Consider the following 11,669-nt stretch of genomic DNA (forward strand, 5'->3'; position numbering starts at 1 on the left):
TGCATCTATCAATATAAATTATAGATATGGGTATCTTATTTTTTTACCCATTTTAGAAACACGAAGTTCAAGATTATATAGTCTATTGCCTAGAATACTAAAGTCAAATACATGAGTTCTGTGTCTACTGAACACTTTATAGAAGAGTTCTAGGAAATTTCTGAAAAGAATTTGAGTAAGTTCTGTGTGCCCCTTCATTGGTATATGGAGCTTTAGGACAACCAACAGTACAATACAAAACTTACATTCTAAAAGTATTTAAAATTGTTGGGGCACCTGGGTGGCTCAGTCAGTTGAGCGTCTGACTTCAGGGTGGGTCATGATCTCATAGTCTGTGAGTTTGAGCCCCGTGTCAGGCTCTGTGCTGACAGCTCAGAGCCTGGAGCCTGCTTCAGATTCTGTGTCTCCCTCTCTCTCTGCCCCTCCCCTGCTCATGCTCTGTCTCTCTCTGTCTCAAAAATAAATAAAAACATTAAAAAAAATAAAAAATAAATTAAAAAAATAAAAATATTTAAAATTGTTGATGATTGTTTTGGTCAGTGTCAAAGTAGGAAAAAACATTTCCTGAGGCTACTTTAGGAATAAACTACACTTGTAAACTTTTTTTTTAAACAAACACTTGTTATACTCTTCATTTTCCCCAAGAAAATATCTGTCTTTTCAGATTGTTGATGCACATGGCAGTGTACATGATAGGAAATATAATTGTATTTCAGACACTTGCCAGAGAGTAAAATCTGGACCTGAGAGTTGCTCAATAGCTATAAAAATCACATTGAAAACAACTTTATTTGCTTAAGCGTAGCTGTTCTACCTATGTCTCTAGACATGCTAAGTACCTATCAAGAGCTTCAGAGAGTTGTATATATGTGGATCACATTGGTTTTCCACCCAACTGCCTATTATTGAAGTGTTTGGTGAGTTGTCATCATTTTATACTAAGAGACATTAGAAGAAACTTCTCTGTAAAGGTCATTGTTGCACTTATTTTGAGTTGTTAATATTATTTAGTATATAGTATAGAGTCTTCTCTTTGAAATTTTTTCAGTCCTACTTGTTCAACCATATTTTTCTTTGCCTCAGATTTTCAGCTAGTTTAAATTCATTTAGGATTGTATGCTACTTATATTTTTGAAAGCCACTCTGAAATTAACAGTTATGTAGCAAATCATAAAATGTGGATATAAATAAAAAACTGGTTGAAGTGTGATAAAGTAACACAAACATCAGGATGTCCTGTCTATATGACATTAAAATATGAGACAGAGATGGATTCTTCCACACATACTTCATTCTTCTGCATAGCTATGAATTTAACTGCCTACTTGTTTTGGCATTAGGTTAACAAGAACAAATGTGTAGAACTCTCTCATTCTCTTTTCCTCTTTGGAATATAAAGGAGAAAGTATGGCCTGGTGAACAGTTGCAGAATGATTCATAAAATCTGTCAAGCATCCTCACTGATTCGTGACATATCATGGCCCTTAAAACAATAAAAATTATATAATGCACCCAGATTTTCATTGGGCAGAAAAGAGGAAACATCTTGCATAGAGCCATCACTCCAGCACAGCAATTCAAATGATTTTTTTGTAGACTCAAATTTTCTATGCAGAGGCCCAAGTCAGTATTTCCAGATCATGCAGATATCAGGCACATACACCTCATAAGGATTAAAAAGGCAATGATTAAAAAATTTAGAACATAAAAAAGTACATAAATGTTTTCAATTATCTCTGTAAAAATGAATTAATTATTTTGGGGTACACTAAAAAATTCCATTATTTTTCTCTGTAAAAAATCTTTCTATGATTTGGATTATATATTTTAAGATTTTGAGGTCATTCTTTGGCTCAATCTAACTTGCCTGAATTAGCTAAGTAGATTTTTTTTAAAGAAACAAACGAAAGATAAATACATTTGTTGAAGAACATTTATTTGTTTTGCAATGCACACACACATATTCCAGTAAGGTTTGTTTTTAAGGCATGCCTAAATACTATTCAAATTCTGTGGTATTTATATTTTTCCTTTTAGATACTGCATGGCATTTGTCTTTGGTCTTGGATTATTCATTTTGCTTATTAAACCCTACATAAGTTATTTTATTCATTAAATATGCACAATGCACCATTTTTATTATGAAATTATTAAATTAGAATAGATCAGGCGAGATTCAGCTTTGAAGAATAGGTCAGAATATCAAATGTTAAGTATGGATGTCATCCCATTGGTCTGAAGAGAAGATGCTGCTGAGTGCAAGTTGATCTCATTGTGTGTGTGTGGGTGTGGGTGTGGGTGGGTGGGTGGCTGAGGGAGAATAATCAGAAAGATTATTGAGTATGAAGAGCCCAGGACCAATGGTATCATGGAACAGTATTATAATATATCAAAATGTTGACTTTCAAAAAGTGACGGTATGGTCATTGAATTGTCATACTTCCCAGTTTGATACTTCCATTTAACAAAGTTGTGATAAGTTCTATATTTCCAGAGTAATAGGTGAAGAATTAAAACTTTTTTTTTCCTACTTAGCCTATAGCTCTGAACAGAAGCCTCACTACTCCAGAGGAGTCTTCCCTAATAACCTCATTACCCTCCAAGTATAGGTCAGGTTTTATTTATTTTTTATTGTATTTTCAAAGAATCGTGTTTCTTCTCTTTGTTGTAATTAAATGCTCATTTGTATATTTATTTGATAATAAGTCCTTTTCTGTAAAGCCTTTATCACCAGAATCTGTACAGTGTAGGGACTGAATAAATGATGTTTAACTTTATGAATGATTAAACATGGGTTATTGCTCCCAGGGTTGCCTGGGTGACTCAGTCTGTTAAGTGTCTGACTCTTGATTTTTTTTTTTCATAAATATAATGAAATTTTTATTTTTTTTTATTTTTTTTTTTTATGAAATTTATTGACAAATTGGTTTCCATACAACACCCAGTGCTCATCCCAAAAGGTGCCCTCCTCAATACCCATCACCCACCCTCTCCTCCCTCCCACCCCCCATCAACCCTCAGTTTGTTCTCAGTTTTTAACAGTCTCTTATGCTTTGGCTCTCTCCCATTCTAACCTCTTTTTCTTTTTTTCCTTCCCCTCCCCCATGGGTTCCTGTTAAGTTTCTCAGGATCCACATGAGTGAAACCATATGGTATCTGTCTTCCTCTGTATGGCGTATTTCACTTAGCATCACACTCTCCAGTTCCATCCACGTTGCTACAAAAGGCCATATTTCATTTTTTCTCATTGCCACGTAATATTCCATTGTGTATATAAACCACAATTTCTTTATCCATTCATCAGTTGATGGACATTTAGGCTCTTTCCATAATTTGGCTATTGTTGAGAGTGCTGCTATGAACATTGGGGTACAAGTGGCCCTATGCATCAGTACTCCTGTATCCCTTGGATAAATTCCTAGCAGTGCTATTGCTGGGTCATAGGGTAGGTCTATTTTTAATTTTCTGAGGAACCTCCACACTGCTTTCCAGAGCGGCTGCACCAATTTGCATTCCCACCAACAGTGCAAGAGGGTTCCCGTTTCTCCACATCCTCTCCAGCATCTATAGTCTCCTGATTTGTTCATTTTGGCCACTCTGACTAGGGTGAGGTGATATCTGAGTGTGGTTTTGATTTGTATTTCCCTGATAAGGAGCGACGCTGAACATCTTTTCATGTGCCTGTTGGCCATCCGGATGTCTTCTTTAGAGAAGTGTCTATTCATGTTTTCTGCCCATTTCTTCACTGGGTTATTTGTTTTTCTGGTGTGGAGTTTGGTGAGCTCTTTATAGATTTTGGATACTAGCCCTTTGTCCGATATGTCATTTGCGAATATCTTTTCCCATTCCGTTGGTTGCCTTTTAGTTTTGTTGGTTGTTTCCTTTGCTGTGCAGAAGCTTTTTATGTTCATAAGGTCCCAGTAATTCACTTTTGCTTTTAATTCCCTTGCCTTTGGGGATGTGTCGAGTAAGAGATTGCTACGGCTGAGGTCAGAGAGGTCTTTTCCTGCTTTCTCCTCTAAGGTTTTGATGGTTTCCTGTCTCACATTTAGGTCCTTTATCCATTTTGAGTTTATTTTTGTGAATGGTGTGAGAAAGTGGTCTAGTTTCAACCTTCTGCATGTTGCTGTCCAGTTCTCCCAGCACCATTTGTTAAAGAGGCTGTCTTTTTTCCATTGGATGTTCTTTCCTGCTTTGTCAAAGATGAGTTGGCCATACGTTTGTGGGTCTAGTTCTGGGGTTTCTATTCTATTCCATTGGTCTATGTGTCTGTTTTGGTGCCAATACCATGCTGTCTTGATGATGACAGCTTTGTAGTAGAGGCTAAAGTCTGGGATTGTGATGCCTCCTGCTTTGGTCTTCTTCTTCAAAATTCCTTTGGCTATTCGGGGCCTTTTGTGGTTCCATATGAATTTTAGGATGGCTTGTTCTAGTTTCGAGAAGAATGCTGGTGCAATTTTGATTGCGATTGCATTGAATGTGTAGATAGCTTTGGGTAGTATTGACATTTTGACAATATTTATTCTTCCAATCCATGAGCAGGGAATGTCTTTCCATTTCTTTAAGTCTTCTTCAATTTCCTTCATAAGCTTTCTATAGTTTTCAGCATACAGATCCTTTACATCTTTGGTTAGATTTATTCCTAGGTATTTTATGCTTCTTGGTGCAATTGTGAATGGGATCAGTTTCTTTATTTGTCTTTCTGTTGCTTCATTGTTAGTGTATAAGAATGCAACTGATTTCTGTACATTGATTTTGTATCCTGCAACTTTGCTGAATTCCGGTATCAGTTCTAGCAGACTTTTGGTGGAGTCTATCGGATTTCCCATGTACAGTATCATGTCATCTGCAAAAAGCGAAAGCTTGACTTCATCTTTGCCAATTTTGATGCCTTTGATTTCCTTTTGTTGTCTGATTGCTGATGCTAGAACTTCCAGCACTATGTTAAACAGCAGCGGTGAGAGTGGGCATCCTTGTCGTGTTCCTGATCTCAGGGAAAAAGCTCTCAGTTTTTCCCCGTTGAGGATGATGTTAGCTGTGGGCTTTTCATAAATGGCTTTTATGATCTTTAAGTATGTTCCTTCTATCCCGACTTTCTCAAGGGTTTTTATTAAGAAAGGGTGCTGGATTATGTCGAAGGCCTTTTCTGCATCGATTGACAGGATCATATGGTTCTTCTCTTTTTTTTTGTTAATGTGATGTATCACGTTGATTGATTTGCGAATGTTGAACCAGCCCTGCATCCCAGGAATGAATCCCACTTGATCATGGTGAATAATTCTTTTTATATGCCGTTGAATTCGATTTGCTAGTATCTTATTGAGAATTTTTGCATCCATATTCATCAGGGATATTGGCCTGTAGTTCTCTTTTTTTACTGGGTCTCTGTCTGGTTTAGGAATCAAAGTAATACTGGCTTCATAGAATGAGTCTGGAAGTTTTCCTTCCCTTTCTATTTCTTGGAATAGCTTGAGAAGGATAGGTATTATCTCTGCTTTAAACGTCTGGTAGAACTCCCCTGGGAAGCCATCTGGTCCTGGACTCTTATTTGTTGGGAGATTTTTGATAACCGATTCAATTTCTTCGCTGGTTATGGGTCTGCTCAAGCTTTCTATTTCCTCCTGATTGAGTTTTGGAAGAGTGTGGGTGTTCAGGAATTTGTCCATTTCTTCCAGGTTGTCCAATTTGTTGGCATATAAGTTTTCATAGTATTCCCTGATAATTGTTTGTATCTCTGAGGGATTGGTTGTAATAATTCCATTTTCATTCATGATTTTATCTATTTGGGTCATCTCCCTTTTCTTTTTGAGAAGCCTGGCTAGAGATTTGTCAATTTTGTTTATTTTTTAAAAAAACCAACTCTTGGTTTCGTTGATCTGCTCTACAGTTTTTTTAGATTCTATATTGTTTATTTCTGCTCTGATCTTTATTATTTCTCTTCTTCTGCTGGGTTTAGGCTGCCTTTGCTGTTCTGCTTCTAGTTCCTTTAGGTGTGCTGTTAGATTTTGTATTTGGGATTTTTCTTGTTTCTTGAGATAGGCCTGGATTGCAATGTATTTTCCTCTCAGGACTGCCTTTGCTGCGTCCCAAAGCGTTTGGATTGTTGTATTTTCATTTTCGTTTGTTTCCATATATTTTTTAATTTCTTCTCTAATTGCCTGGTTGACCCACTCATTCGTTAGTAGCGTGTTCTTTAACCTCCATGCTTTTGGAGGTTTTCTAGACTTTTTTCTGTGGTTGATTTCAAGCTTCATAGCATTGTGGTCTGAAAGTAAGCATGGTATAATTTCAATTCTTGTAAACTTATGAAGGGCTGTTTTGTGATCCAGTATATGATCTATCTTGGAGAATGTTCCATGTGCACTCGAGAAGAAAGTATATTCTGTTGCTTTGGGATGCAGAGTTCTAAATATATCTGTCAAGTCCATCTGATCCAATGTCTCATTCAGGGCCCTTGTTTCTTTATTGACCATGTGTCTAGATGATCTATCCATTTCTGTAAGTGGGGTGTTAAAGTCCCCTGCAATTACCACATTCTTATCAATAAGGTTGCTTATGTTTATGAGTAATTGTTTTATATATTTGGGGGCTCCAGTATTCTGCGCATAAACATTTATAATTGTTAGCTCTTCCTGATGGATAGACCCTGTAACTATTATATAATGTCCTTCTTCATCTCTTGTTACAGCCTTTAATTTAAAATCTAGTTTGTCTGATAAAAGTAGGGCTATTCCAGCTTTCTTTTGGCTTCCAGTCGCATGATAAATAGTTCTCCATCCCCTCACTCTCAATCTAAAGGTGTCCTCAGGTCTAAAATGAGTCTCTTGTAGACAGCAAATAGATGGGTCTTGTTTTTTTATCCATTCTGATACCCTGTGTCTTTTGGTTGGCGCATTTAATCCATTTACATTCAGTGTTATTATAGAAAGATACGGGTTTAGAGTCATTGTGATGTCTGTATGTTTTATGCTTGTAGTGACGTCTCTGGGACTTTGTCTCACAGGGTCCCCCTCAGGATCTCTTGTAGGGCTGGTTTAGTGGTGACAAATTCCTTCAGTTTTTGTTTGTTTGGGAAGACCTTTATCTCTCCTTCTATTCTAAATGACAGACTTGCTGGATCAAGGATTCTTGGCTGCATATTTTTTCTGTCTAGCACCCTGAAAATCTCGTGCCAATTCTTTCTGGCCTGCCAAGTTTCAAAAGAGAGATCAGTCACGAGTCTTATAGGTCTCCCTTTATATGTGAGGGCACGTTTACCCCTTGCTGCTTTCAGAATTTTCTCTTTATCCTTGTATTTTGCCAGTTTCACTATGATGTCGTGCAGAAGATCGATTCAAGTTACGTCTGAAGGGAGTTCTCTGTGCCTCTTGGATTTCAATGCCTTTTTCCTTCCCCAGTTCAGGGAAGTTCTCAGCTATTATTTCTTCAAGTACCCCTTCAGCACCTTTCCCTCTCTCTTCCTCCTCTGGGATACCAATTATGCGTATATTATTTCTTTTTAGTGTATCACTTAGTTCTCTAATTTTCCCCTCATACTCCTGGATTTTTTTATCTCTCTTTTTCTCAGCTTCCTCTTTTTCCATAACTTTATCTTCTAGTTCACCTATTCTCTCCTCTGCCTCTTCAAGCCGAGCTGTGGTGGTTTCCATTTTGTTATGCATTTCGTTTAAAGCGTTTTTCAGCTCCTCGTGACTGTTCCTTAGTCCCTTGATCTCTGTAGCAAGAGATTCTCTGCTGTCCTGTATACTGTTTTCAAGCCCAGCGATTAATTTTATGACTATTATTCTAAATTCACTTTCTGTTATATTATTTAAATCCTTTTTGATCAGCTCATTAGCTGTTGTTATTTCCTGGAGATTCTTCTGACGGGAATTCTTCCGCTTGGTCATTTTGGATAGTCCCTGGCGTGGTGAAGACCTGCAGGGCACTTCCCCTGTGCTGTGGTGTATAGCTGGAGTTGGTGGGCGGGGCCGCAGTCAGACCTGATGTCTGCCCCCAGCCCACCGCTGGAGCCACAGTCAGACTGGTGTGTGCCTTCTCTTCCCCTCTCCTAGGGGCGGGATTCACTGTGGGGTGGCGTGGCTCGTCTGGGCTACTTGCACCCGCCAGGCTTGTGATGCTGGGGATCTGGCGTATTAGCTGGGGTGGGTAGGCAAGGTGCACGGGGGCAGGAGGGGCAGCCTTAGATGGCTTCTCCTAGGTGATCCACTTCAGGAGGGGCCCTGTGGCAGCGGGAGGGAGTCAGATCCGCTGCCGTAGGTTTGGCTCCGCAGAAGCGCAGAGTTGGGTGTTTGCGCGGAGCAAGCAAGTTCCCTGGCAGGAACTGGTTCTCTTTGGGATTTTGGCTGGGGGATGGGCGGGGGAGATGGCGCTGGCGAGCGCCTTTGTTCCCCACCAAACTGAGCTCTGTCGTCCGGGAGCTCAGCAGCTCTCCCTCCCTTTGTCCTCCAGCCTTCCCGCTTTCTGAGCAGATCTGTTAATTTATGACCTCCCAGACGCTAAGTCGCACTTGCTGTCTGAACACGTCTGTCAGGCCCCTCCGCTTTTGCAAGCCAGACTCGGGGGCTCTGTTTGGCCGGCGAGCCGCCCCTCCGCCCCGGCTCCCTCCCGCCAGTCCGTGGAGCGCTCACCGCCTCGCCGCCTTTCCTACCCTCTTCCGTGGGCCTCTCGTCTGCGTTTGACTCCCGCGACTCCGTTCTGCTAAGCCTCTGGCGGTTTTCTGGGTTATTTAGGCAGGTGTAGATGGAATCTAAGTGATCAGCAGGACGTGCGGTGAGCCCAGCGTCCTCCTAAGCCGCCATCTTGCAAAACCTGACTCTTGATTTTGGCTCAGGTTATGATCTCATGGTCATGAGATGGAGCCCCCAGTCTGGCTTGGTGCAGAGTCTGCTTGGGATTCACTCTCTCTCCCTCTCTGCCCCTCCTGGTTTGTGCTTTCTCTTTCTCTCTCAAAATAAATGAATAAAACTTAAAAAATGATTATTTCTGGATTCAAAGAAGTTGCTCTCTTTTCTGTAAGAACATATATTTTTCCTTCAGAATTCTGGGCTGATGGTGGATACATGAGTGTTTCTTATTTTAGTTTGTTTTTAGACACATTATTACATACTTTCTTTAGTATATATATATAGCATATATTATATTTTACAAAAGATGCTTTCTATTCTCATTAATACGGCTGGCTAGGTATTGGGACTTACTTACCTTCTGTTGTGAGACAATTCTGTTTTATTTGTATATTTCCTGAACCAAGGGTACTGACAGGTTTTTTCAGTTATATCTGAAATGCAGACATCTTTGGAAGCAAGAGCATTTCTTTCTCTAGGTCAGAGGGAAGATTTTATTTTTTCTGACCAGGAATGTAAAGATAATAATTCCCAATAGGAAAAGTTGGGAAGGTTTTAAAATCTTTAAAAGATTAATTTTTCTTAATTTTGAAGTTCCTTAGCTATGACAAAGACTCTTATGTATGTGGTACTCACCTTGCCCTGCCTCTGCATTATCCCATGGAACATGGGAGAGCAAGAATAACCAGTGTGATGTGAGCTAATATTGCTTGTGATGGCATAAATAATAACTAAGTCCATTTGGACTTGTCTTCTTCCCAAGGTATCTTGCAAAAGCAAATGCCAATGCTCTCTGCAAGAAAGACCACTAATCCTAGACCTCAAAGAATTTCTACAAGTAACAGCCAACAAAAAAGAATAGCTGACCATATGTAAGAATCAAAAAAGAAAATAAAAACACTAGAAAGGGGAAGTGATCTGCAAAAACTTCAACTATTGGAGCTATCAGACATATATAATTGAATTATAATATCTTTGTATATTTAGTATCTTTGAAAGAAGGCAAGCTTGAAAACATTTTCAGAGTACAGGAAACTTTATAAAAAAAGGACCAACAGATTTAAAAAATAACCAAAAAGAATATCTAAGAAATAAAAGATAGAACAATTCAAAATAAAATTGAATTACTTAATGGATGCATTTAGCAGTTAATTAGATGAGCAGTAAGAAAATTAGTGAACTACAGGATTGAAGAGAAGAAATTATCTAAAATATACAACAGAGATAATAAGAGAAGGAAACCATAAAAGAAAAACCCATGGAATATTGGTATAAGAAAGGTCAACATATGTCTAATTGGAGTTCTAGAAAGAGAGGAAAGAGAAAAATGGGATGTAAATAGTATTGGAATAAATAACGCTTGGGATATTTTTGGAAATAAAGACACCAATCTGTAGATTTCAGAAATAACAATTAAACTGACAACTTACTTCTCAGTGTTAACAATAGAAACAACAGAAGCCAAAGAACACATGATATATTCAATGTGCTAAAAGAAAATAAGTTCCAACCTAGAATTCTATTCTAAGTGAAAGTAAGTTTCTAGAATTTGGGTTTTTAAAAAAAGACATTTTAAAGGCGACAAAATAAAAAATGTTTCCACCAATGAGTAGATCCTCATTAATGGCTGACGGGTGTTAAAGAGGGCACTTGTGGTAAGCACTGGGTATTGTATGTATGTGATGAATCACTAAATTCTATTCCTGAAACCAATACTACATTATATGTTAACTAACTAGAACTTAAATAAAAACTTTATACATAAAAAAGAGAATATCTAAAAGATACATTTGAGGCAGAAGTGATACCAAAGAAGACATTGGAGATTGTGAGAAAGGATGAATAGTAAAAGAAGAGGCAAATATGTAGTAAATCTAAGGGAACATTAATCTTTTAAAAGCAAAACATATTGTTTTGTGAGTTTTAGGGGCACAAAATAGAACTAAAACAAACAACAATAATATATAAGTGAGGAACAGTAGTAATTGAGGTTCTTATATGATTGAAGAAGAGAATAAATGTACTGATTAATTTTCAGCATCGATCAATTCTATATGTGTGTTGTGATTTCTAGACTAATCTTCATAGTCTAGAATAGGGAATAGAAATAGGGAATAGAAAAAGGAATAGAATAGAGAGCATACAGTCCAATTAGTTACGGAAAAAATAATAGAATTTGAGAAAATATACCTATTCAAACAAACGACACCCAAGACAGTAATGGAGAGAAGAGAGAACGTAGAAGAAAAGAAAAAAAATAGAAGTGAGAAGTAATATGGTAGATACAGACCCAGTATATCTGTAGTAAATTAAATGTGAATGGAATAAATGCTCCATTTGAAAATATAAAATATAAACAATGCATACAAATATGAATTCTAGGGGCACCTGGGTGGTTCAGTCAGGTGAACATCTGATTTCTGCTCAGGTCATGATCTCACAGTTCATGGCTTCCAGCCCCACATCAGGCTCCATGCTGACAGCTCAGAGTCTGGAACCTGCTTCAGTTTCTGTGTCTCCCTCTCTCTCTGCCCCTCCCCTGCTCATGCTCTGTCTCTCTCTCAAAAATAATAAAACATTTTAAAAAATATATGAATTCTAATTATATACTATTTAAAAGATCATTTCTAAAATATCAGAAATGAGATACTTCAAAGTAAAAAGGTGAAAAATAATACAGTGCTATCTCGGTGAGACTATGTTAATATGATCCAAAATAGATTTAAAGCAAAAATCATTATTAGATATCAAGAAAGTCATGTTATAAGGAGGAAAAAATTCAAATAATTAGAAATATATAAAAAATTTTAATGTATGGATCTT

The sequence above is a fragment of the Prionailurus viverrinus genome, chromosome F2 (genome assembly GCF_022837055.1).
Source record: "Prionailurus viverrinus isolate Anna chromosome F2, UM_Priviv_1.0, whole genome shotgun sequence".
NCBI classification, from domain to species: domain Eukaryota; kingdom Metazoa; phylum Chordata; class Mammalia; order Carnivora; family Felidae; genus Prionailurus; species Prionailurus viverrinus.